The following is a 27161-nucleotide window of genomic DNA, read 5'->3' on the forward strand; positions in this document are numbered from 1 at the left end:
AATAAAGTGTGAAGTAATTAAAAAAAAAATCATATTTATATCAAATAAGCAACAGTGTAGCAGTGTAGGTTGGTTTCTCTTCACCAAGGGATTCAGATTAAATTCATTCAAGGGTTTCCCATTACAACATACAAAGTAAACTTTGAAGTCATAAACAACTGATGCAACTCACAAATGATGAAATTCATATCAGAGATAAAGACAATTTTTTTTCCCTCTTTGAAACAAAATATGAAAATATCAGCCATCATTATATAAAGTTTATATAATGGTGATATAAACTATATTATGCAATGATATCGTTTATATTATAAACAATATCATTGCAGCTCACTGTCTGGTGCACATTTACCCAGAAAAAACTCACTCCTTTTCAGGTAAACATTTACAAACAATTACTTTATATGTAAGTTACATACAATACAACGTTCAATGGCTACTCATACCGCTGCCTTACAATTTTTTGCCATTAATCAGATATTTTCCATTTTTAATATTTTTCATGTACTCTCCACATCTGTGTTGTCAGCCTGCTCTTTTAAATCCTTATATAAGGACATAGCCTTCTCCTGTATAATTAGTAAACTTAACAGTATCCGCTTCTCTGTCAGATCATCGATCTGGTGAGACAACAATTTCTCATCTCTGATATCGGGTCCAGCCTCTTCTTGATAATAATTGTGCCCTTCAATGCTACCGCACCTTTCGTGCTTTCACTGAAGGATAAAGTTAGTATGTATTCACTGTTATTATGTATTCACTGTCGACATAGGTCGATTTATTTCCTGAGCTATTCTGATAGAATTTTTCTGCCTTCATACATAAGAATTATTTTCAACTTTTCTTCTAAAGTAATTGCAGACCTTTGTTTTTTAGATTTATTTCCTGTGCATTTGCTTTTGCATTTGCATTCCATTTTAAGGGTAAAAAAAGTAACGAAACTCGCAGTGATAACAAGTGACTGAGCTAACCACACGAAGCATCTACTACTATTCTGCAATAAGGCTGTCATAGACACACCTGCGCAAAGCTGCAAACGTGTTCATACACGCTAGTAGATTTATTACGTAAGTCACAGTTACGTAACTCGGGGTGTAACTGTACTTATGACAAAGCTGCCACACCTTATTTCCTTCCTTCTTCATGTGTTGTGTTCTTCTTGGAGGATCTATAGTTGAGCAATGATTTTCTAGAAAAGATTTGACATAGGGATTCGGATTAAATTCATTCAAGGGTTTCCCATTTATACATATTGTCATTAAATCCAAAATATGTTTTATAGTGAGAGAAGATCTCTTCGTCATTACGATATTATTCATCACACTAAAAGTTCGTTCGGCTTAAGTGCTGCAAACTGCAATTGTTGCTATAAAAACTTGGGGCTTCTTTCACAATGCTGGGAATTTCATTTTGTAACTTTCCAGTCAAAGCCATTTCCACTAAATCTCTAAAATCATTAATTTTAATTTCATATTTCAAAATAAAATTTAAAGATTTTATTCTCTTTTCTCCTTTCTAACCATGGACACATAACTTCTTCCATATTCCATGTTTCAGGATAACATACATTTAAAATGTTTTTTCAGTTCTTCATCTTCCAAATCCTCATAATTTTTATTTTTACGTTTAAAATTACTTTGCTGCATTAATCTTTCCTTTAATTATAAGAGAGTTTAGTAATGTTTTGATGTGTTAGTTTGTGAAATCTGATTTCTTTCAATTACTATTCCTTCACATTCTTTTGATTTTAACATGATATCAATTTTAGATTCATAAGAACCTACAGAATTTTTGAAATCATTAATTGCATTAATTGTTTGCATGATTAAGGAGTTACTTATAATACTTTTTTGCAGCTTAGTAGACTTTTGCCAGATATGATAATTCCTGTAGGATATCAATCATCAATGCTAGATCTTTTAAAATTCCAAATTGAGAAGTAAGTTTAAAAAGCCCTTATATTTATTGTTTGATGCAAAATGCTTGCATAAAGCTGGGTAATTTCTCCACACAGCAAGAGATATTCGTAAACTGCAAGCTGCCCATCGTGGTCCAAACACACGGCCGATCTTTAAAATTTCGATACTAAGGTCTTTTGTAATTGTATTTAATTCTCATCAATTTTTTCCATAAATATTTCAAAATGATTTATTTCTTTAATGTTTTTTATCAAATTGTCTAATGCTAATTGTAAATGATGAGCTGCACAATGTCAAATCACAATGTTGGAAAATTTTTGTAGAAGTTTGATTGCAACACCTGATTTGTTTCCTAACATTATACTAGCTCCATCAGAACAAAATGAAATAAGATGATTTTTTAAATAGTTATCACAAAATCCATATGAATTTAAAGTAGCAATTATAGTAGCATGTATAGATTCTGCAATGGTATTTTCTAGTTCTACAAGATCTTCAAAAATCATACATGGTATGGCGAGCTCAACTTGTATGTGAATAACTAAAACACTTATTTTTGATAATGTTGTCGATTCATCTGCTATTATAGAAATTTTGCAATTTTTTTCTATTATTTTAGAAAATATTTCCAATTTTATTTGTTTAGAAATATGTTCAACTATTCTAATTCCTGAGAATCTTGAATGCAATGATAATCCTAAATCAATATCATGTTTAATTTGCAGCTTGATTAAATCTGGTAAATCAGACACTGGTCGGTTTCTCTTCACCAAACTATAAACAGAATTAAACATTTTTGAAGTTATCAAAATTTCTTTTTCATTTAGTTTGTCAATTAAATTTGGTAATATAGATTTTTATTTCTTCATTTATTTTTATGATTTTATTATGAGCAAATGATTCATTATGTTTGGATAACTTTTTAAGCAAAGATGCAGTTCTTGAGTCTGTAGTGTTTCCATTCGGTTCCATTTTCTCTACCCATTCCTTTGATAGGTGACAACTTTTTTCTTCTTCAACACCTAAGTTTTTATATTTTGAGTAAACATGGCATCCTAATTTCCTGTTTTTAACTTCTAACAACTTGTACTGCGTTTTGAAATACAATGCTTGCTTCTCATTGTAGTAATCAGGTAAATGATTTTCTTTTTCTCCTCCAACTTGTTGTATATTCATTGAATCAATGTGCTTATTATCTTCAACTTCATTTTTAAATGTATTATTATTTTTAAATTTTAAACACAACAGTTGTTATACATCAGTGTATTAATGAACAAAGAACTAATGTCCAGTGGAACAACTTGGTGATGACAGTTTTATGAACATTTGATTGGCTACCAGAAGGGAGAAGGGCAAAGATAGTGCATGCACTTACTTTATTTTCAAACTTGAGTGCATTCGTTATAGAGGAGTTGAAACAATAATTCCAAATAATCTATACACTGTCGAATAGACTAATTTTTGTTAGGTTACCATATGAGTTTATCATGTAACATACAGTGGTGTCTCGTTAATCTGAACCCTCCAGTAATCTGAACTGTGGTTTGAAAGAAAAAAAAGTTTTATTTATTACGTATTATTATTTTGTACTATTATTTTTATTTAATAATTATTATTTTAGCTATTACAAGTAACCCTCGTATAACGTGGATGTTAGGTTCCATAGAAATGCCACGTTATATAAATGACATTATATGAGACTCAGATCACATTGAAAAAGTAAGGTTGGGTTCCAAAATTGTTTTCTTTTTTAAATTATATAAATAACAATGACATCCAACAAAAAAATATTTTTATTTAATTCAGGTAATTCATGCAAGTTAAGAAAACATAAACTATGAGACAAATACGTAGTATAAAATTATAAAAATTATAAATTGTACATAAATTTTATTGCACATAATGCATAAATGTTTTAGACAATAAAATAAAGCACATATTTTAATCGTCATCACTATCTTCAGAAATAACATTTCATAGATGTTCTTTAAGTGATGACCGGAAGTCGTCACCACTTGAAATCTCTTGGATATCATTTTTATAATTCTCATATGTATGTAACTCAGCAGAAAATAAACTGCTCAGCTTGAGAATAACACACTTATGATTTTAAATGTGCTTTCCTGGCAGGAAACGAAGACAATTTTCAACAATAAACACTTTATACAATAAACCCTAGATGGTGAACCTATGGCATTCGTGCCAGAGGCAGGTCTGAGAATTTTGCTGGCATGTCAACGATTTAAAGGTGATATCCTTTTATACGCCTATAAATTATTCAAGTTTTTTTTTAATTGTTACAATATGTACAAGCTGAATTTTGTTTTACACAAGACAGCAGCTATAAAGACATGCATATGATTGGTATGGTATTAACAAAAGATCACACGACCCAAAGACAAAAGCAACGGACAAGTGTTGAGTTGAAATGCTAATTCTCTTCAATCGAATTCCATAACATCTGAAACTGTCATAACAACATTCACTATTAGTTTTAACACATTCCAAACAGGGTGTCATTTATTGTTCTAACGGAACTTCTCATTACTGACTGGCTCAACTTACACAAACGTTTCAACCCTTGGTTGAATTTTATGGTTTCTTGTTTGCATTTGACGTGGCAGGCAAACTTGCACATTCATTATATAGCATGTTTCAATTCTTGATAGTCTTTTATTTTAAGTAAGCCTTTGTGATCTGTCATAATGACATCAAGAATTTCAGTGCAATAAAACAAACACTTATTTCATAATTGAAAAATTGGACAATAGTTTTTAGTTAGATACTGTGTTTCAGTGCAACATATGTTTTTGCTTAAGTCTATACAACATAGTTTCTGTGAGAGGGGACATGTGATTTATTACTTAGTGCCATTTTATTCCATCTGTCTCTAATTGCACTATTTGTTGAGAATGACAGAGACTGCAAAAGCCTCTGTACAGTACCTTAAGTGATGCAATAAAACTAAATTCGATACTTATAACTACTTGTGCGATATGGGCAGACACAAATTTAATGAAGATAAAATTTGATTTTTAAGTCCCACAGTGAAAAATATGAAAAAATAAATAAATAAAGGGTTACTAGAAATTGTAGACCACGTTGTATCAAAACCGCGTTGAACAAGGGATACTACAATTTGTAGACCGCATTATATCAAACCCGCATTGTATAAGTACCGCGTTACCTGTATTATCTATTTTATTATTATTATAATACAGTATAACTACGGTGATACACAGAAAGAGAAAATTCAAAACGTGCATAATTTGGTTAAAAATATAAATCCAGATGTTGAAATTTCACAAACAGATATTACAGAATGTATCACAGGTAAAACCACAAGTGAATTTGAAATCAAATCAGATGCTGAGATTATAAATATGATGCTACAGAATGAATTAGAAGACAATGATGATGATAAAGAACTCCAAGAAAAAAAAGTAAAACATGAAGAGGCAGTTGACAGTTTTAATGTGTGTATAGAATGGACTAAGCAGAATGATACGCCATTCCACAAAATTTTATTGCTAATACAGCTCTGAGAAGAAGCATTTGAATAAAGTTTATCTTCCAAGAAGCAAAAGAAAATCAGTGACTTTTTTTACAAAGAAAAAAAACTTTTTTGGTGTTATTTTGTGAAACGTTTTTTGTGTTGTGTACAAGAAAGTGATATTTTTTAAGCAAATTAAGTTATGTACTGAACTATGCAATTTTATTAAATCAGAATCCTCAACAATTACATACAAACTAAATTTTTTACTAAAAAATTTACTGTATTATTTTTTAAGTTTTACATTACAGTACAGTAGCTTTTTTCTATCAGTTACTTCATTTATTTACAGAATTAAATTGATATACCATTAGAATCTGATTATTTTTGCCTTAAATGCTAGTTATTGTTGCCTCTTGGGGAAAATTCGCTAATCTGAACGAGCGCGGTTTTTATTAGTTCAGATTAGCGAGATACCATTTCAAAAAATTATGTGTTTTTTTTTTTGAAAAAATAAAAACGTACTCAAGAAGAACTTGCAAATTTCAGAAAAATTTAACAAACGGCTTTCATGAGCCCCTTATAGCTCACCACTGATTCCATGACCTACTGCCATCTTGATCATTTGTCTGATCCTATCCACCTCTTCTTCATTGCCAAGAAACCCAGCTCGTCAAAGTATCTTCAGTAACCAAGTAATCCGATGAGCTGCATTAGCCACTTTTGCTATGTGCTCTCAGAATTTCAACTCCCTATCCACCAACACTCCCAAATCTCTGGCTTTGTCAATTTTCTGGAGTACAATTCCATCAATGCGGTATTTGGCTAGTAATCTTTTCACCTCAAAATGTAGCAAATCATCCTGCAAAATTTTATCATCATCATCTGTATTAATTGTTCCTCTACCCAATTTTGCATCATTGGCAAACAACTAAACAGTTCTTCTCAGATCCTTTCTTATATCATTAATGTACAAATTAAACAGTAGCGGACCAACAACAATTGATTAGAATTCCATGTGGTATCCTGTCAAAGGCTTTTGCAAAGTCTAGCAGTATCACTGTAAACCCATTACCTTTATTCAGATCAGCTGTCACTGTATTATAAAATGTGAGCAAGTTACTGAGGCATGACTTACCGTTCACAAAACCATGTTGCCCCCATACAGTAATGGTCACAATCTGATCTGTGATATATATATATATATATATATCATATGGCATATATGGCATACCTTTAATACATACTGTGCATATATGGCATACCTTTAATACATACATACTTTAATGCATACCATATATATATGGCATACCTTTAATACATACTGTGAATCTCAAGCAGCCAGAATACAATATAATAACAAAGTAAATCTTATAAGAAAATTTGAAATGTTAAAGAGATTACAAAATAATAGGAACTCAAAACCACACATCAATATTGACAAAGTCGTTATCAACAAATCCTCCTATATATATATATATATAAAATAAGTTTAATGACTATTACCGAGAGAAAAGATGGCAAGATATATTTAACAAGATACTACTAGTTTACTAGTTTCGTTACAAGAACATCATCAGGTATCATACTCAAAGAAGTATATAAAAAATTACAGAGACTTAAAAATTGTACTAACAGAACAAGTGAAAAACAGTAGCATGTTTGAAAAAATGCAAGTATGAGTTCCATACAAACGAATACTACGCGCTGTCGCGAGTGCGCCAGTACTGAACAGAAGCAACGTGTGCATCCGAGAGATTGTAACTCAGGCTGTTGTTGATATGAGAGGAATCTAGAGAAATTTCTCTTGATTCAACAATCTTTCTTTCGAGTTCATCGTAGCACACATGGATATTAGCAGTTTGTGTCCAATTTACAATGTGCTGACGGCCTTCGTCTGAGTTAGCAGAAAAGAGAACGTGGCTAGAGAGAGCGCTAGCTCTAGTCCTGTTATAGGAGATATCTCTACGGTGTTCATCCAAACGTAGAAGGATGGATTTAGCAGTCTGTCCATAATATGGCTTTCCGCAATCACACAAAATCTTGTAGACTCCTGGAAACTGAGTAGGAAGATGTTTCTGTTTATGTTTGCAAAGTAATGAACGAAGTTTTGGAAGTGTAGTGTAGCACGTTTTGAAGTTAAATTTCTTGAGAATCTTTGCCAGTTTTGGTGAAAGAGAGCTGATGTAAGGCAAGGAGATGAAGGCTCTTGGGGGAGGGGGATCTTCAGCAGTAGTTGAGTGCCTGGGGGAAAGAAATTTGTCAATCTTCTTTGGAGAGAAGCCATTGTTAATAAACGTTTTTTTAAGAAAACTGAGTTCATTTATAATTTCTGTTTCTTCGGTAAGTAATGATTTGGCTCGGTGGGCTAAAGTGGAAATAATACCACATTTTTGTGGAGGATAATGATGGGAGGAAGCATGAAGGTATCTGTCAGTATGAGTAGGCTTTCTAAAAATTGAGATTTTAATGTTCTCAGCACATCTGGTAAGTTTGAGGTCTAAAAAGGGAAGACAGTCATCCGATTCCAGTTCGAGGGTGAAAGAGATTTTTTCGTGGCACTTGTTTAGGTGGTCAAAAATAAATAGAGGTTATTGACGCCGTCTTCCCAGATGAGGAAAATATCATCAATATATCGGTACCAGACTTTTGGTTTAAGGTGAAAGGAGTTAATAGCTTTTCCTTCAAATTCGTTGAGAAATATATCCGCAAGAATCGGAGAGAGTGGGCTGCCCATAGCCAGACCTGCGTTTTGTAAGTAGATCTTGTTATCATATTTGAAGTATCCTGACTTTATGCAATGGGAGAGAAGAGCAAAGAGTTTTTTTGATAATTTATTCTTGAGAAGATCGAGGACTTCTTGAGCAGGAACATTTGTAAAGAGAGAAACAATATCAAAACTGGCCATTAAATCTGTTTTTTTTTAAGTTTGATGTCCTTGATTTTAGAAACAAAATCTGCAGAGTTTTTAATATCTGAAGAAGAAATTCCAGAAAGATTTCTTAGAAAACTCGCTAGAAATTTGGAGAGATTATAAGTGGGAGAGTGTATGCCCTCAACTATAGGTCTGAGTGGGCAGTTATTTTTGTGAATCTTGGCGAGACCATACAGTCGAGGTATCAAGGGATGAAGCGACTGAAGAGAAAGCCGAATGTTTTTTTGTAACTCTAAGGTGGTTTTTAATAAATTATTAGTTCTATTATGTAGTTCCATCGTAGGGTCATTAGCAATTTCTGAGTAGGTATCACTATTTAAAAGTTCCAAGATTTTATTATGGTAATCAGACTTGTTTAAGATGACAGTTGCATTCCCTTTGTCTGCAGGAATGATAACTATGTTACTATTATCTTTTAAGGACTTGATAGCTTTCCTTTCAGAGTAAGAAATGTTGTCAGGTGGAGGTCTAGCTTTATTAATACAGAAAATTGCTTCCATATGGAGGAGGTTGGCGTCTTTCTTTGGTAATAAAGAAGCTGCCTTTTCTATCTTTGTTAATAGATGTTCTCTAGGGATGGATGTAGGAGCAGTGACAAAGTTGAGATCTTTAGCAAGTATGCTTTCTTCTGCCAAAGATAATTGATGGGAAGACTTATTGATGACAACTTTTTTTAGATAGGTAGAGTCAAAATGAGAAGTTTTGCTATCTTGATTATATTTAAGAGAATCATATTTTCTAATGAGTTTTATTTTGTTTAAATTCTGTATTTTAGAAGCCTTAAGAGTGCTAATTTCTTTTAAATGGTTCCAAGATGAACTGTCTAGAGAATGAACGAAGTTTTGGAAGTGTAGTGTAGCACGTTGAATTTGAATTCAAATTCAACGTGCTAATTTTTTTTTGAAATTCAATTCAAAAAAGATTGTTGAATCAAGAGAAATTTCTCTAGATTCCTCTCATATCAACAACAGCCTGAGTTACAATCTCTCGGACGCACACGTTGCTTCTGTTCAGTACTGGCGCACTCGCGACAGCGCGTAGTATTCGTTTGTATGGAACTCATACTTGCATTTTTTCAAACATGCTACTGTTTTTCACTTGTTCTGTTAGTACAATTTTTAAGTCTCTGTAATTTTTTATATACTTCTTTGAGTATGATACCTGATGATGTTCTTGTAACGAAACTAGTAAACTAATAGTATCTTGTTAAATATATCTTGCCATCTTTTCTCTCGGTAATAGTCATTAAACTTATTTTATAATATTCCAACCGAGTAAAAATGAATTCTCCTAATATATATATATATATATATATATATATATATATATATATATATATATATATACGAGGGTGGTCTGAAAAGTTCTCAACCTAAAAATGAAAATACGAATTTATCATTTCAAAATTCTTTTTATTTTTCAACTTAATCTCCCTTAAGACTAATACATTTATTCCAGCGATGCTCCAGCACCATTATCCCCTACAACTGCAATCACCTCTTGATTCGAAGAAAAACACTGACCAGCGAAGAAGAATTTTAGTTTTGGGAAGAGGTCAAAGGAAGCCAAATCTGGGGAATAGGGTGGATATTCCAACAATTCATAGTGCATATCCCTTAATTTTCGCATCGCCATAAACACCTTTGTGGGCAGGTGCATTATCCTGATGAAAGATGATTTTTTTTCTTCTGCAAACTGGGTCTTTTCTCACGAATTTATTCATCTAGTGTGGTTAAAAGATTGGAATAATATGCCCCAGTTATTGTTTCATCCTTTTCAAGATAATTAATAAACAAAATGCCTTTAGCATCCCAAAACACTGATGCCATGACCTTTCCTACTGATGGAACCAACTTTGTCTTCTTTGGCACTGAACAACCAGCTTCTGTCCACTGTTTTGACAGCTGTTTGGATTTTGGTGTGTAATCATGAATCCAAGTCTCACCCATACTAATAAATCGACACACAAAATAAAAAAAAATGCTCCGTGCACTGTTCAGAGATTTTCATGTGAGTGCATTTTTGATCTACTGTGAACAAGTGCAGCACCCATCTTGCGCAAAGCTTTTTCATTTGCAATTCTTCATGCAAAATATATCCTACACATTCTTTTGAAATTCCTATAGTCTCAGCAATTTTATGCACTTTGACTCACCGGTCATTCAATACCATATTGTGCACTTGATCAATGATTTCTGGTGTTGTTACACTTTTTGGACGTCATTCATGTGGATCATCTTCAAGGCTCGTATGGCCACATTTAAACTCAGCAACCGATTTCTTAATTGTCGAAAACAAAGGAGAAGAGTGTCCATAAGCTTTTATGAACTTCGAATGAATTTCTTTTGTCATTAAACCTTCTTTTACAAAGAATTTTAACAAAGAATTGCAAGTCATAATATTATGTGGTTATAAAATTCTTTGTAAAAGAATTTTATAACCACATAATACCCAATTTTATCCATTTCAAGGGATACAGACAATGCTTTTGCTTCAGACAGCTGTATAAAACAAACTACTTAATAGAATGACTTGCAATTTCACATGAATGCTTATGACAGATGTATCAACTTTGAAAAAAAACAATCTTGCCGATAGTGTTGCCATCTATGGTCGAGGCCGAGAGCCTTTCATATCACCCACGTATATATGATTTAAATCCAAGTAATGTTCTAAGGACATTAAGTCAAGCAACATCCCTAGAGATACTAATTATTAATTCCTTTAACACCATCCAAATGAAGGGATAAAATATGCTGACTAGTATCCAAATTTTCAAAGATAACCACTGGTTTTCTCTCTTTTATCATGCAATTAGTACACTGCTTTTAATCCCTATATGGTAGTTCTATTAACAGATGAACTGTAAATGAGTTGCAACCATGAGACCACTTGACTTAACAACAGTAACTTGGAATTCCCGTATCAGAAATCTTCTTCCAATATTTTAACTTTTTTTTTCTTTACTTTACATTTCATTTATTTTATTTGTTAACAATAGAGAAAAACATGATTTTTATTTTGGACGCATGAGTGAAAAAAAAAAAAAAATTAAGTTGTACCTACTTCAAATATGTGACACTAGATCAATCCGAAAAATAAATTTATTATTGAAATAACTGCAGACTTATTTTTCAAATTTCTGAAATATTTTTCATTAATAGAACAAGATATTTTATTCAAATACTTTGTTGTTATTGGAAAGAATAAGGAAATTGTTCTTGTGCTATTTTCAATGCTTGACTTTAAAATAATGAAATTTCCTTAAAAAAGGGATAACAGAGAGGAGCAAGATTTTCAAGGAATACATTACCAATACTTGAGATAGAAAACGCTATAAAAAATTGGAAATGTGGATAAGTAGCAACCAGAAATGCACAAATATGAAGGTATAATAGTTTTCAGTAGCTGCACTGCATAATTCAGAACATAGAGCTCTAGATATCTGAAGTAGAGCGCTCATAGTGTTCATCTATAAAAATGGAAATAGAACTGGATGCGAGAATTACAGAGGTATTTTCCTGTTGAGTATTCCAGATAAGATTTATTCAAGAATACTTGAGAAGAGGTTAAGGAAAATTGTGGAACATAAACTTGTCAGGATCAGATTTTCATTTTAAGACAAATAGTTGAGAAATAATGGGAATGTAACAAAGATCTATATTTAAGTTTCATAGAATTGAAAAATGCATATGATTTACAACTCATTATGAGCAGTACATAATGAGTTGTCAGGAGCGAAAAGTGAAAGAGGCATAGGAAGCTAGCCTGGTTGGTCATGTGGTTAGCATATTTGCTCTCCAACCAACAGCCTGCAGGTTCAAATCCTGCTGCAGGCATGGATATGTATGATTATCTTTTGGGGTGGGAGATGAATTTCTCATTCAGCATGAGACCATCACCCCCACTTGCTGAAGTCCTTAAGTGTCTTGAAAAAGTTCCTGGTTTGGTGTGTCTAGAGCAGGGTTTCAGAAGTAAAAATTGAATAAAAATATATAAAATCCATTAAAATAGAAAAAAAAATCATCAGTCCAACCATGATATCAATGTACTATAGATTTACAAATAAACATTCCATGAGTGGGTTCCATGTTAAAAAAAAAAAAAAAAAAAAAGATAAAGGCGGATGCTATCTCCACTGTTATTCATCACCAATGTGGCTCACATGAATGAAAATGGCATTAAGCCTGATATCAAAATTGGAGATGTTAATCTCAGGTCTTTACTTTATGCAGATGATATTATACTCTTAAATTTATACTCTTAAAAAAGAGGCTATGGAAGATATATAAGGAGACAGGTGAAGAGCAGATGCATGAATAATACAAGACACAGGCCAGGAGAGTGACTAGTATGAAAAGGAAGGCGAAACTGGAATATGAGAAGAGATTGTCCCTAAGATCCTAAGAAACTCCTAGGGAAATTTTTAGCTATGTGGCCAGTAGGAGGAGAAATGACTGTGGAAGAATGGCATTGTTGTGGGATAAAAATGGGAATAGAGTGACTGATGTAGAGAACATAGTGAAATAGTTCAATGAACACTTTATTGTAGTATTTCATCCTGGAGGAGTAAATTTTAATACTAAAGGGATTAGGCAGGTTCAGGGTTTAGAGGTGCAGGAGGAGAGGGTGTTCCAAATACTGAGTACTCTGGATGTCAGTAAAGCTGTCAGACTGGATGGTATTTCACCACGAGTTTTGAGAGAATGTGCTAAAGAACTGACAGCTTCTTTGACTTGGCTTTTCAATGAAAGTCTGGCTACAGGAAAGGTGCCCAGGGAATGGAAGGAAGGTAAGATAGTACCATTGCATTAGGGCAGTAGCAGACCGGAAGTGTCTAATTATAGGTCAGTTTGTGTGTCATCAGTAGTAAAGATCTTGGGGAAATTAGTTAGGGACTGTATACAGCATTGGGCAAATGAAGGTCATGTTATCTGTAAGAGTCAACATGGATTTGTGAAAGGGCACTCTTGTTTTAGTAATATGCTAGCCTTTTATAATAAAGTTATAAGAGCAGTAGATGAGGTAAAGGTATATTCTTGGATTTAGCAAAACCATTTGACAGGGTGCCACATGATAAGCTATTATTTACGTTGCAGCACATGGGTTAGGATGTCGAGTTGGCCAACTGAATTCAGGATTGGCTGTCCGATTGGTATCAGAGAGTTGTGTATAGTGCGGCAGTTTCAAGGAGACAGAGGGTTAGAAGTGGGGTCACCACAGGGCTCAGTACTGGGACCTGTATTGTTTAACCTTTATATCAATGACATTGTCAGTGGATTGCAGGAAGATATTCAGTTGTTTATGGATGATGTGAAGCTGGGAAGGGTTATTAGTAATAGTGCAGATGTGGTGGCCTTGCAAGAGGATTTGAATAAGCTAGATAGATGGGCAAATGAATCGAGGTATCGGTTTAATGCAGCAAAATGTAAGGTCTTGAGGTTTGAGACACATCGATGGGACGCAGCATACTCTGTTGGAGGAGCTGTACCAGAGGAAGTAGGGGAGACAAGCGATCTTGGTTGATGAGTGATTGAAACCTGAAATTCAGGGGGACTTATTGTAAAGGTGGTGGAAGTAACACAGAAGATTGCTGCAATAATGAGAAGGACACTGACCTGCAGAGATAAGAGTCATCATTCCATTGTATAAGACCCTGACCAGACCACACTTAGACCACTGTTCTCAGATTTGGTCCCCAGGATTTGAAGGGGATAAATTAACTGTGGAAAGGGTACAAAGGCAGATAACAAGTACATTTTTGAAAATTACGGAGACCACCAGGGCTGGCGCTAGGGTCTTTGGTGCCCGCATGCAATTTCTATCTAAGCACCCCTGTAACGATCCGGGAGAGTGTGGTTCTTTTACGATAATAAAAATTTTAATTATTTGAAATTTCTTAAATAAATTTTGACGGAACAGCCACACGTTGGTTCACTAAATGTAACAAACCGGGGGTGTTGGCTAGGTAGGATAATCGTTAAAAACCAGAATATTCAAAAAATTCTCAAAAGTTAAAGCAAATTTTGATGACGCCACTTCACTTTAATCATTGAATATAATGATACAGGGATTATAGCCTTCTCACCAACCTGAATCGCTAAGAAAATTAAAATGAATTTTAATTAAAGTTAAAATTTAATAAAAAAAATTCTTGCATTTTACAAGTTACTAAATTCTTAGTAATTTGAAAAAAATTTTAATAATTTTTATAAGTGGAACTCTCTTTTAAAAAAATAAAAGAAACTCAAGATAGATGAGAAAATAAGAAAAGAATTCAGAAATAATTAGAACATTTAATATAAGTATTCAAAAAAACATCTTTACAGCATAACAGAAAATAAATTAAATTACATAAATAAACCTGAATTTTTTTTAAATTAAAATTTTAAGATTTTTGATTTCATATTCACAAAATTAGAAAGAATGGTCTTAACATCTAATTCTGCACATATATCATTTTCAATAGCGTTTAACGCCAAACTAACAAGCCTTTTTTGTGACATACTTGTTCTTAAGTAGGTTTTAATCAATTTCAACTTGGAAAAGGAACGTTCACCGCTCACTACACTAACAGGTAAGATTAATAGTACTCTTAAAGCAATTGAAAAGTTAGGGAAAGATAAATTATTGGTCACAATAAAATTAAGAATATTGAAAGGGTTTTGAATATATAAATTATCCTTCCGAAAAATATCCCGGAAAGCACATAATTCGTCATATAGTTCTATTGCATTTACGTCTTTATTGTCGCCATCCTTCAAGAGAATCTCTAATTCGCCACAATTTTTTCGTAAATCTTCGTTATTAATTTGTAGTAATCTATACAAGAAATTAAAATTATCATAATATGTTTTTGGCTGTTCAAAACGTTCTATTAACGAACACATTCACTCTAAATTTATCTTCTGGCGATTGTGGCGTTTCGTCATGATGCTCGTAGTCAAATTGTCGGGTCTTCTTTGGTCGTCGAGCTTCCGTACCAGTTTTAAATTCTTGTTCTCCATCCACCTCTTCACTCAGTTCTTTTGCCGTTTTTAGAACTTCTTTTAAATTTGTATCACTTGTGTAAGAATATTTTTAAGTTTTCTATATATTCTAAAGCAAGTGTAATGTTCATATTTTTGTCTTGAAGCATTTTACTCGCAGGGTTTATTTTGTTAAGTAAATCATGCCAAGTTATAAGAGAGCAAATAAATTTGTAGTCCTTTATTTTAGCACATAATGTTTGTGCTTCATGCGGAGTTTCTTTATTAAAATTTTCATTATTTAAAATTTCAAAAAGTGCATCATAAATTTCTCCTAACTGATATCATAGAGGGTGGATTGCATTAATTTTACTTTCCCATCGCGTTTCTGATGGCTGTTTCAATGTTAATTTTTTTACAGACTTTAAAAGGGTTGCCCAACGTTTGTAAGAGAATGAAAAGAAATTTTATATTTCTTGAATAATTGCAAAGAAACTAATTGTATCTGCATTCACTTTGGATGCATCGTTAATGATTAAATTTAGAGTATGAGCAGCACATGGCACGTAAAATGCTTAAGGATTTTTGTTCAAAAGCAAATTTTTGAGCCCATATTTTTCCCTTTCATATTTGCTCCATTTTAATACCCTTGACCTCGCATGTCTTCAATGGGAATGTTCCATTTTTCCAGTTGTTCCATTATTGTTGCACATAAACCACGTCCATTCAAATCTGATATATCTGCAAAACCTAAAACGTTTTCCCTGATCTTGACAATTCCATTGTCACAGGAAACAAAGCGAATAATAATGGTCATTTGTTCTGTTTTACTTATATCAGGTGTGCCTAAAATTATGGAATAATATTTAGATTTTCGAATTGATAATAAAATTGTATCTCTGATTGCGTTACTTAAAGTTTCCAATATTTCATTTTGACTGTCTTTACTCAAATAGTAAAGACAGTCAAATGTACCCTATTGTATTCATTGTAGGGCCCTTTCAACATGAGTTTCCATAACGGGATCAAACATAGCAAACAGTTCGACTAATTTTAAAAAATTGCCGTTACTCCTTTCATATAATTTAGCAGATGATCCGCGAAAAGCTAAATTTCGACTACCAAGGAATTTTATAATTTCAATCAAGCATTCTAAAATACTTGTCCAATGTTTCTTTCCATTTCATACATATGCTTTGAGTCTGGAAATCAATAGTAGTTTTGTTTTTTAAATTTTTATCAAGTTCCTTCCATTTAAAGAAATTTTTCATGTGAGTTAAACTAGTCTCATGTCTGTGTAAAGTTGTACTTACATTTCTCCAATCGTTATAACCTTCTACAAGACTCAACTGGTGATTCAGTTGATTTAGTAGGTGCGACAAGTTTGCAACAAAAGCAAAAAAACAGAATTTAAAGTTTCGGAATAAATGAGTCATGTTCTTGGCACGAGCTCCTGTTTTCCATTTTTCTATTATAATATGTGTCGCCAAATTTACGACCATATGTATCTCTGGGATATATTATATTTTTTCTTTTGAACAGGCCCTATTTCAATTAAAACAATTCATAATTTTTCATCAATTTTTTCCATTCACCTGGATCTTCTAAATTTGCAGAGACTAGCAATGTGTTAGTTTCGTGGTCAACTACAACTAAATTGTAGTCGACTAAATCCTAATTATTTTTCACTTAAATCATGTTCAATTATCTTCTTCAATAGTTGCAATAGTACTTTCATGAAAACTGGATGATGTGCACTGTTCTTCAGCTCTGATTCCTGATGTATCAAGTTGGTTACAATCTGCATCAGAATATTTTAATATTTTAACAAATTTATTAAGAGCCCCAGTTTGTTTCTTAATATCTGCTTCTTTTGCAGCATGACGCTTACGAATTTGTGCACCGAATAACTTATTTTTAAATTTTTGATTCCATTTCTATTTTATACCTACAAGAAATTATTACATAACACGACACAGAGACGAAATAATAGTCGGCACTGTGCTACTGTCAGTAGCCTACTGAGATGCGTACCATATTGACTGGTTAACTAGCAACAAATGTTTTGTACGAAAATTTGTTTCTGAGCATGAAAACCATTCATAGTTTCACTTTAGATAGATTGCAGAAGACACAACATTCTGCAGGCAAGCATTTAGCCTGCTCTAGCTGCAAATTGTAAATAGCCGGTTGATCAAAGAGGAGGCAATATAAATTTTTTTTAAATTTTTATTCAGAGCATCCGGCCTTATTTATTTTAATGTTGATCGTTCTAAGAATTTTTTGTTTTTATGATAAAAATTTTGTTTCTTAAAAATTAACTTACGAACCGCTCCCTGCCGGCGGTGCCCACATGCACCGCATGCTCTGCATGCCCGCTTCCATTGGCCCTGGAGACAACTACCATGTTTGAATAAAACTTTAGTTTAATATAACTAAAATTTTACAAAACAAATATAAAAATTTTGCAAAACAAATTTTACCTACAAAAAGAAGGTACAGCCATGGGCTCACCACTATACCCCCCCCCATCACTAACTTCTACATGGAAACCTTTGAGCAAAGGGCTTTTGATTCCGCCATGCTAAGGCTGACAGTCTGGCTTAGATACATTGATAATGTGTTCGCGATCTGGCCGCATGGGCGACAAATGCTAAACACATTCCTTAGCCACCTGAACAAACAACACGAACGTACAATTTACCATCAAAATCGAAAACCAAAATTCGCTCTTGTTCCTAGACGCACTAGTCACACATCTTCCTTCGGGCAGTCTATCCTTCATGGTCTACCGAAAACCGACACACACTGTCCAATACATACATGCAAATTCATACCACCACCCATCACAAAAATATGGAGTCATTAACACCCTTAAAAACAGAGCTACAACAATTTGCTCTAACCAACAAGCCCTGAAATAAGAACTAAAAATCATCAGCGACACATTCATAAATAATGGCTATTAATAAATATGGAGTATTAATAAAATACTCCATTAAACAACAACAAAAGCGAATCTGGATTACAGTAAAACCATAGCCATCCCATACATTAAAGGGTTATCAGAAAAAATCAACAGAATCCTACAACACTATAACTTCAATGCCACCTTTAAACCACCCACTAAACTTAAAACCATATTCAACTCCTCTAAGGATCCTCTCCTCCCATTAGCACATCCTGGAGTCTATTGCATCTGTTGCACCTGCAACTTACCGTACATTAGTGAAACAGGACAGACAATCCCTATATGCAAGAAAGAACACATTAGACACATTAAATATAACCATTATGGGGAAGTATAACTCTCAGACTACGCGCTCAACACCTTACACCATATCAACTGGAAAAGCACCCACTCTTTACACCACACAAAAACCTGGTATGAAAGGAAATTTAAGGAAGCCTGCGAAATCCTGATTAAACCACCCAAATATCAACAACAAAGATGGCATGAAAAATCCAAGGATCTGGATGGCACACATTCAGCCTACCTAATATATAAGATCCAGCATAAGTCAGGACTCTAGCCAATCTTCAGCTAGTATTAGAAACCATTCCATACCAACTGGCTGGAATGTACAAGTATAATCATGATGTTAATATATATGTGTATAGATAAATACTTGCTGTTGAGTCCAATGTATTTCTACAACTAACAGATAACACTAATAATAGGACTCTAGCATTGATGTATACATTTTTTTTCTTTTTTTTTTTTTTTTTTTCACCAGAGCTCATGCCAACAATTGTTGTAGCAATTGGTCAATATCTTTAACAAACCAGTTGGATTGTAGTGTAGCTTGTTTTCTGTGTATAGTTGTATGCTCCAGAAGATGACCTTGACATAAAGGTCGAAACGTCGAATGTAGATTTTAGTTATATTAAACTAAAGTTCTATTCAAACATGGTAGTTGTCTCCATAATTTTCAAAAATTCATTCAGATCACCGTGTAAGCTTAAAAGAAAGGATGCAGATAACAAATATGGTTTCAGGCCTATACAATGTTAGTTATGAGGTTCGACTGAGGGAATGTGGACTACAGAGTTTGGTGGATAGAAGGAGAAGTGATATGATTGGGACTTTTAAACTGTTGAGAGGTGGTTACAGGGTTGACACTGGGGAGCTCTTTTGCTTGGACAGCAGGAAGGAGTGATGACGGGTCATCCCTGGAAGTTACAAAAGGAAACTGTGAGCAAGAGGGTGAGGAGTGGTTTCTTTGCATGGAGGGTGGTTGAACCGTGGGTGCGAGAACGGTCATTGAGTTTAAGGAGTGGTATGATAGACTGTGTGTTTCCTAGGAGGTACCTCCTACGATGAGTCTTTTGACTCCATGGAGACCTAAATAATAGTGATGATAATAATAATATTGTGTATACATACATTGACGTTGTCGAGGAAGATAACCTCGCTTCTAGGAAAGTTGCATTGATGAACATCAACTTTCAACGAGAGGAAGTCAAAGAGTTCCATGTGGTTGGTGGTATTAGGAGAATGATACAGACAGTGTATAAATTTGATATAGTGGGACAGAGAGATTTTCTGCCAAAATGGATTGTGATCAGGAGATTCTAAGTTGAATGCTCTCTGACATGGTATGTCAGAGTGAACATATGTACAAACGGCACTTGAGCTGAAAAGAGTCAAAGAGTGTGTATTTAGGAAAGTTCAGATGAGTAATGCTTAGAGAGTCTGAAATTTGGGTTTCTGTCAGAAAAAGTAAGTGCAATTTTGTAGATTGGAGGTAGAAATCGATACTGCTGAGGTTGGAGAAATGGCTGTATATATTTGTAAAGTGGATTTGAAAGTCTCTGTGGGTTTGGTTGTCAATCGAATGAGTCATACACATTCTCTGTGCAGTACCTTTGGTTTTCAAGTTTGTTGTAACACCACTCGATTTCCACACTAGAGTTCCTCTTTTGTAGTTGATGCACAAAGTTTCATAGCCATTTTGTAATTTTTTCTTCCATTTGTTTGTGAAGTTGTTAGCCTTGTTCGTGGTGGGCAAAGGTAATGTCAGGCCACAACAGGGTGGGCTTGTGGTTGTTCACAGCTGCCATTAGTTTTGATGCTGGCCGGTGTGTCACAAGGTACCTTGACCAGTCACAGGAAAGTTGCCTCATGCCCTTTTTTGTTTGTAGGTCTGAAGCAGTGCCATCTCCTGCATTCAAAACTGGATTTTCTTATTAGCTTGCTGATATCTTCCATTAATGTATCTTCACTTTACGAGTGGAAGTTGAAGAGACCTCAATAAAGGTCGAAACTGGTCTGGATAGTGATCCTTCCCATAATGCATAGCATTATACATGTCTGCAAGAAGATGTGCTTTGCATTATGGGATACTAAGGAAAGTGATATGAACTCAGTCCACCTTTGCCAAGAGTTGCCCCAGTCCTGAAGATACTTCAGGTGCAAACTTTGTTTGCTTACACTTGGATAAAGGATTAAACTAAATATATAATATATAGTCTTACCAAGTGAAAAAAACTTTCAACATATTTCTCTAATCCAGAGTAATTTAATAATAAGGTGTAACAGCTTTTGGCAACTGGCATATGGAAATATAACTTCTGCATTGCTTCAACCTTGGTATCACCTCTGGGTCCGGCTCCCACTGACGAGACCCCTAAGGGTCGAAACCAGTTGGAAGCTTGGGTGATGGATGGCAATGCTGTAGCCAGTGAAGTTCTAACTGAGACTTGGTTGTTTGCTGTTACCCAGGTAGACGGGTAATGGATGGCAATTCTGTAACCCATAAAGTTAACTGAGGCACGGCTGTTGCTGTTCCCCCCCTCAGATGAAATATGAGTGGTTCTTCTCGGTGACCGGGTGAGCCTGTTACTGAGGAGAAACATACTGAGTTTGATCTTTCGGGTCACTCATTGTTGGGTGATCCAAGGGATCTCACAGGTTTTTTGGAGGGGTAATCCCGCACTTAATACAGGGAAACCAGTCTGGGTAGTGACCCTTCCCATAATGCATAGCATTATACATTTCTGCAAGGAGATATGCTTTGCATTATGGGATACTAAGGAAAGTGATGTGAACTCAGTACACCTTTGCCACGAGTTGCCTCAGTCCTGAAGATACTTCAGGCACAAACTTCGTTTGCTTACACTTAGATAAAGAATTACTATAAATATATAATTTATAGTCTAACCAAGTAAAAAAAATTTCCAACATCTTTCTCTAATCCATATATATATTTACACACACACACACACACAAACTTGTTTTGATATATATATATATATATATTCTTGGACTAATAGCTTCCATTCACAAGAATTACACTTGTGAAATGAAAGCAACTTCTTTTATTATCCCAAAATTCCAGCTTTTTTTTTTTTTTTTTCATATTTCAGTATAAATAATTCTGTATGCTCTGTGAGGCAGATGAGAGATGCCTTTGTATGCCAGCATTTTTGGGAATCAATCACTTACTTAGTTTTTCTTTTTCTTCCCTTTTCTTAGAAACAGTTCTGTTGATTAGAATTATCTGGTAAACAATGTGACTGAATATGAGAGAGAGAGATGGAGAATTGACTTATTGCACATCAGAAAAATGTGTATAACATCTCTACTCTTTATCCTCTCATGCTTTCAGAATTGGGGAAAAGAATGTATGAGTGTATTCTGACATTCAATGTACCAGAGAATGGCAATGAATGTCATTTTCTCTGTATGATCTACTGTGGTTCAAAATTTCCCTGCCCATTCAGGTATGTTTATTTACTGACTCTTTCACTCTCCAAATTCTCACAACTACATATAAAACTCATAATGGCCTCAGAGATAGCAATCCTATTTTCAATACAATTCTGAATTCTCTCTCTCTCTCTCTCTAACACCTCCAACCACTCCAATACCCTCTGCAGATACAAAAATTGGCCTTTAATTCATCATCCCCAATTATTGAAATAATTTTACCCTCTTTACATTCCTTTGGGCATGCTCTTTTGCAAGTCTCTTGTTACACAGGTGTGCTAAAACTGCCATTAATTTTCTGGAAGATTGCCTTAAGACACACAGTGATATATAATCAAGTTCTTGGACTTAGTAACATTAACTTTACTTAATTTCTCATGTACTTCCTGGTCACTCAATATCACTTCTTCATCCACCATATCTGCTACACTCAATCTTCTCATGATGTCACACTTATGGGGATAAAATTTTCATTTTTATTTACTAACGTCATTCTCTCACAATAATTTGTTCTTATATTTTCTGCATATTGAAAAGATTTTTTCTGACCTATTTGGTATTTTCTGCTTACACAGTCTTTTACTGCCCTTCCCAACAGTTACCTTCCTGGCCTATTCTTTGTACTTCCCATGTGTTTGGTTATTACTCTTCAGCCTTTGCTGTCTCCATAATGCTTTTTTTTTTCTTTTCCATCTTCTTACCTTCTTCCAGGTGACATGCTTTCTCATCATTCATCCATTTCACACCTGCTTCATTTAACATGATGATCATGGAATTCATGCTGCTGTTAACTAGCTGTTGAATTATTGTTAAATAGCTGTACTACCTAAGCATCATTTATCTCCTTTCTGCCCAATTTCTCATTCATTCATTGTTATAGCTCCAAGCTCTCTCCTAAGTGGAATTCCATAGGAGTGTACTAGCATTGTCCTAAATAGTACAATGCTACAGTACACATTACTCAGATAAGTTCTTATTTTTAGTAAATATTGGTGATATTGTTAAATATAATTCATGTTATTTTCTATATTTCTGATTGTGTTGTTTAGTCATGACTATTATTACATGATATTATTTCAAAAACATTCTACATAGCACACTGGTGTATACAAGAAAACGGGTGGCCAAGACATCGATGATAAATTATATTAATATTTGGGACTTAGTATGATTTAGCATATTCTTAATATATTCATTGCTGAAAGTGAATGATTTATGGTATGAGAGCAAGAATCGAGGGAATGTTTCTTGGAAATGTTTCATGAGCGAATGCAATAAATGCATGTCATGTTGGGAATGGAAGAATGAAGTGACTGATATTAAGGATATAAGGCAGGATTGTGAAAGTGTTATGGAGAATGTAGCAGAAGCAATGAATGACAGCGCACTAAAAACAAATAAGAGGTTGAAGGAAGTGGATGAAGGTAATAATGTGGATGAAGAGATGGTGGCATGGAAAGAAATTGCATGCTTACACAGACTCCTGCACAGGACAAAACATGAGCCTGAGCGACTGAGAAATAATTGCCATATGGTACAACAGGATGGGGGGGAGAAGAAAGAAGGAATGGGAAAAGCATAAAAGTGAAAGAAAGTGGGAGAAGGTAGAAATTATTATATGGGGATGACAAGATGTATACTTAATGAGAAAGGTGATGAAAGCATGTTTCCCAGGTGCAAAGATAAAGGATGTTAGTGAAGATGTAAGTTGGCAGAAGAAAGAAGTCAACGAGTTAATTGTTTTGGCAGGCACAAGTGATTTGAAAGGTGAGAAATATGCAATGAGAGAAGATATGAAAGAGTTGTTAGAAGAAGCAAAAATTAAGAATAAGAAAGTAAAGATTGTGAGTCTGCTGCCTCAGTATGATAGGACAGAATTGAGAAGAAGGGCCATGATTATCAATGAGATGATTGTGCAGGAAGAATGGTAGCAGTGAATGTGATGGATGTAAGGACTTATGTATGCCTGATAGACTGCACTTAAATGGTTTTGAAGTTAGATGCTCGAGAAAGTATTGTTCAGTGAGAATTTAGAAGTACAAAATGAGGGAAACTAGAGAGGAAGCAATAAATCATGTTTCTAGCCACCCCCTGAAACAAATGAGTGTGAGAAAATTGCTATCCCCAGGATAGATAAGTATGAGTGCAGGAAGGAGGAGGCATTATTGATGATAGCTGAAGAACTTCAACCAACAGAAACAGCATTTGTAGAAATATTGTAGATCTGAGGGAAATGATTTAATTCAGGGTGTGTGGTGTAAGACAGAGGCTAATAAGACAAAATATATTGTTGTTGGTTGCTGATATAGACCTAGGGGTACAGAAAAAGATGTGGATGATATGCATCAGCAAAATAGCACAACGAGTGTCAGCCAAGCAGTTATCATGGGAGACTTCAATACGAAAATATAGATTGGAAGGAGGAAAGGGCACATGGCAAAATGAAAATGGAATTTATACAATTACTAATGGATAATTATTTGAAACAGTGTATCATAGAAGGGACCATGGGTTTCATTTGTTGGATCTGGTAATTGCATCAGAAGATCTATCTATTTATAACTACAATAGCAACTCTATCCCCATTCAGGTAAACTGACCATGCACTCTTGTCCGTGGAGGTTGGTCAAAGTTGGAATTTTCATTCAAGGGGTTTATGTGGAACTATAAACCTGGCAATTATGGCAAATGCTGGAAGCAACTTGGAGCAGTGCCATGACATAACAAATTACATGGAATCAATGTTATTAGAGCATGGGAAGTTGTCAGGGATTGTTTGAGCAAGGTAGTATACCCAGGGACAGGAGGATACTGACTAGGGATTGGGTGGATGAGTAGCAGTATAAAGCAGGAGTTACAAAAAAAAAAAAAAGAAAGCACTGTGGAATGAATATAAACAAAAAAAAAGTGATCTGCATGCTCATAAGCAATATAATGTACAAGTAAGAAAGGTAACAAATATTGTAAGAAAGACTAAATCAGATTTTGAGAGAAAATTAGTTAAGCAAGCCAATGTAAATCCAAATGAGTTTTTCCTCTGTGTGGCAAGTAAGAGAAAGAATGATCATGGAAATGTAATTTTAGTCATTTCTGATGGCATGAAAGTGACAGAGGCAGAAGAAATATTTCAGTTACTAAGTGATCATTTTGCAAGTGTATATCATCTTGGTGGTGACTTTGCAGTTACTGAGGTGACAAATTCTAGTAGTAAGACTTATACGTTGGTTAGACATAACTGGTAATTAATTTACGGAATTAACAACGCATACAAAGTAAATTAATTAAAGATAACTTTAATGAATCACTTCTATATTTCGGCAATGTCACATTGCCATCTTCAGGAACATAAAGATATGGTATGTGCACTAAGGAACTAACAAAGCAAATGAGGAAGAAAGTAAGAAACTAATTTTGTTCCTAAAGTCCTAATGGTGCCCTCTTGCGGGCTAATTTGGTAGTCTTTACCAAATTAGCCCGCAAGAGGGCACCATTAGGACTTTAGGAACAAAATTAGTTTCTTACTTTCTTCCTCATTTGCTTTGTTAGTTCCTTAGTGCACATACCATATCTTTATGTTCCTGAAGATGGCAATGTGACATTGCCGAAATATAGAAGTGATTCATTAAAGTTATCTTAAATTAATTTACTTTGTATGCGTTGTTAATAAATTAATTACCAGTTATGAGGTGACAAAGACTGATGTGAACATTCAGGTAGATGAACCAGAGATACTTGGTATATTGAAAAATATCAATGTGAATACAGCAGTGAACCTGGCGATGTGTCAGCTCATGTGCCATGAGAATGTGCAAGTGAACTGGCAGTGCCTCTGATAAAATTGTTTAATCTAAGTCTCAGTTCTGTCAAGATTCCAAGGGAGTGGAAAGATTGTAATACAGAACGATTCAAGACGGAAGTAGCAAATTAAAGACTAATTCATATCTCTGAAGTAGTGGTTAAAGTATTGGAAAAGTTGGTTAAAAATAAAATTCAGGAATGGGTGGATAGGAATATGATACTCTTATAATGTGTTCAGGGGTTTTAAGTGGAATGTGGAATAAAGAGACATCCCAGAAAGAATAATTTCAGTTATTAGATCAGAGCAAATGCTTAGATTGAAGAGTCAGTCAGATCATGGAAATGAGGCATAGAAAGTGCATACTTTCTGATTTAGTAGGGATGAATTTGCACTTCTATCGAAAATACCAATGTATGACTTAGAAACACTGCTGCTATTTGCTTCAGTGTTTCTAAGTCATACATTGGTTGGCTTTTGTGAGCATAGTAGAGTTTCTGTACCACCAAATGATGCAGGGAATGAAGAACTGTGAGAGTACCGGGAAACACACTGTGTCTAGTGGCATGGAATCCATGCACTAGCACATTGAAGATTGTAGTGGGTTTGTTCTCCAAGCAGTTGTATGGAAGTCCTGGAAATCCATGGAAACTGTATAAAGAGGGTGTGAATAGGGCAGTGAGAGGCCGGTTTTTTTGTGCAGAGCTGTGAATGATTGGAATGCCTTGTCTGAGAGTGTGGTGTCTGCAAAGAGTTTGAGTGTGTTTAAGACATGGTATGATGAGCTGTGTGTGTGTGTAATAAAAGGACCTCCCAGATGAGTCTTTGATTCCATGCGGTTTTGGGGTAATAATAATAAGGGGAAGCATGCTTTGTAAAAGGTAGGTCCTGCCTCAGTAATTTATTCACATTTTATAATGTTATTATTATTCAGTCCTCCATGGAGTCAAAAGACTATTCGTGGAAGGTCCTTCCTAAGAAACACAAAGTCTATAAAGACTCATCGAGAGGAGGCCCCCCCCTCCTAAGAAACACAAAGTCTATCATACCACTCCTTGAACTCATTGACTGTTCTTGCTCTCACCACCCCATCAGACAATGCATTCCATTGTTCAACCACCCTCCATACAAAGAAACCACTCCTCACCCTCTTGCTCACAGTTTCCTTTTGTAACTTCCAGGGATGGCCTCTTGTCATCACTCCTTCCCATTGTGCAACCAAGCTAAAGAACTCCCTAGTGTCAACCCTGTAACCACCTCTCAACAGTTTAAAAGTCTCAATCATATCACCTCTTCTTCTATCCACCAAACTCTGTAGTCCACATTCCCTCAGCCCAT

At 34.5% G+C, this 27161-nt stretch overlaps 1 protein-coding gene across 2 annotated transcripts in view; it reads left to right on the plus strand.

The window, feature by feature from the left end:
- LOC150110047 (acetoacetyl-CoA synthetase-like) overlaps window positions 1–27161 on the plus strand; it is a 515069-nt gene that overhangs the window by 73054 nt on the left and 414854 nt on the right. The window lies entirely within an intron of this gene.

This window comes from Typopeltis vanoorti, chromosome 1 (genome assembly GCF_054136105.1).
Source record: "Typopeltis vanoorti isolate ZY-2024b chromosome 1, IOZ_Tvanoo_1.0, whole genome shotgun sequence".
NCBI lineage: Eukaryota > Metazoa > Arthropoda > Arachnida > Uropygi > Thelyphonidae > Typopeltis > Typopeltis vanoorti.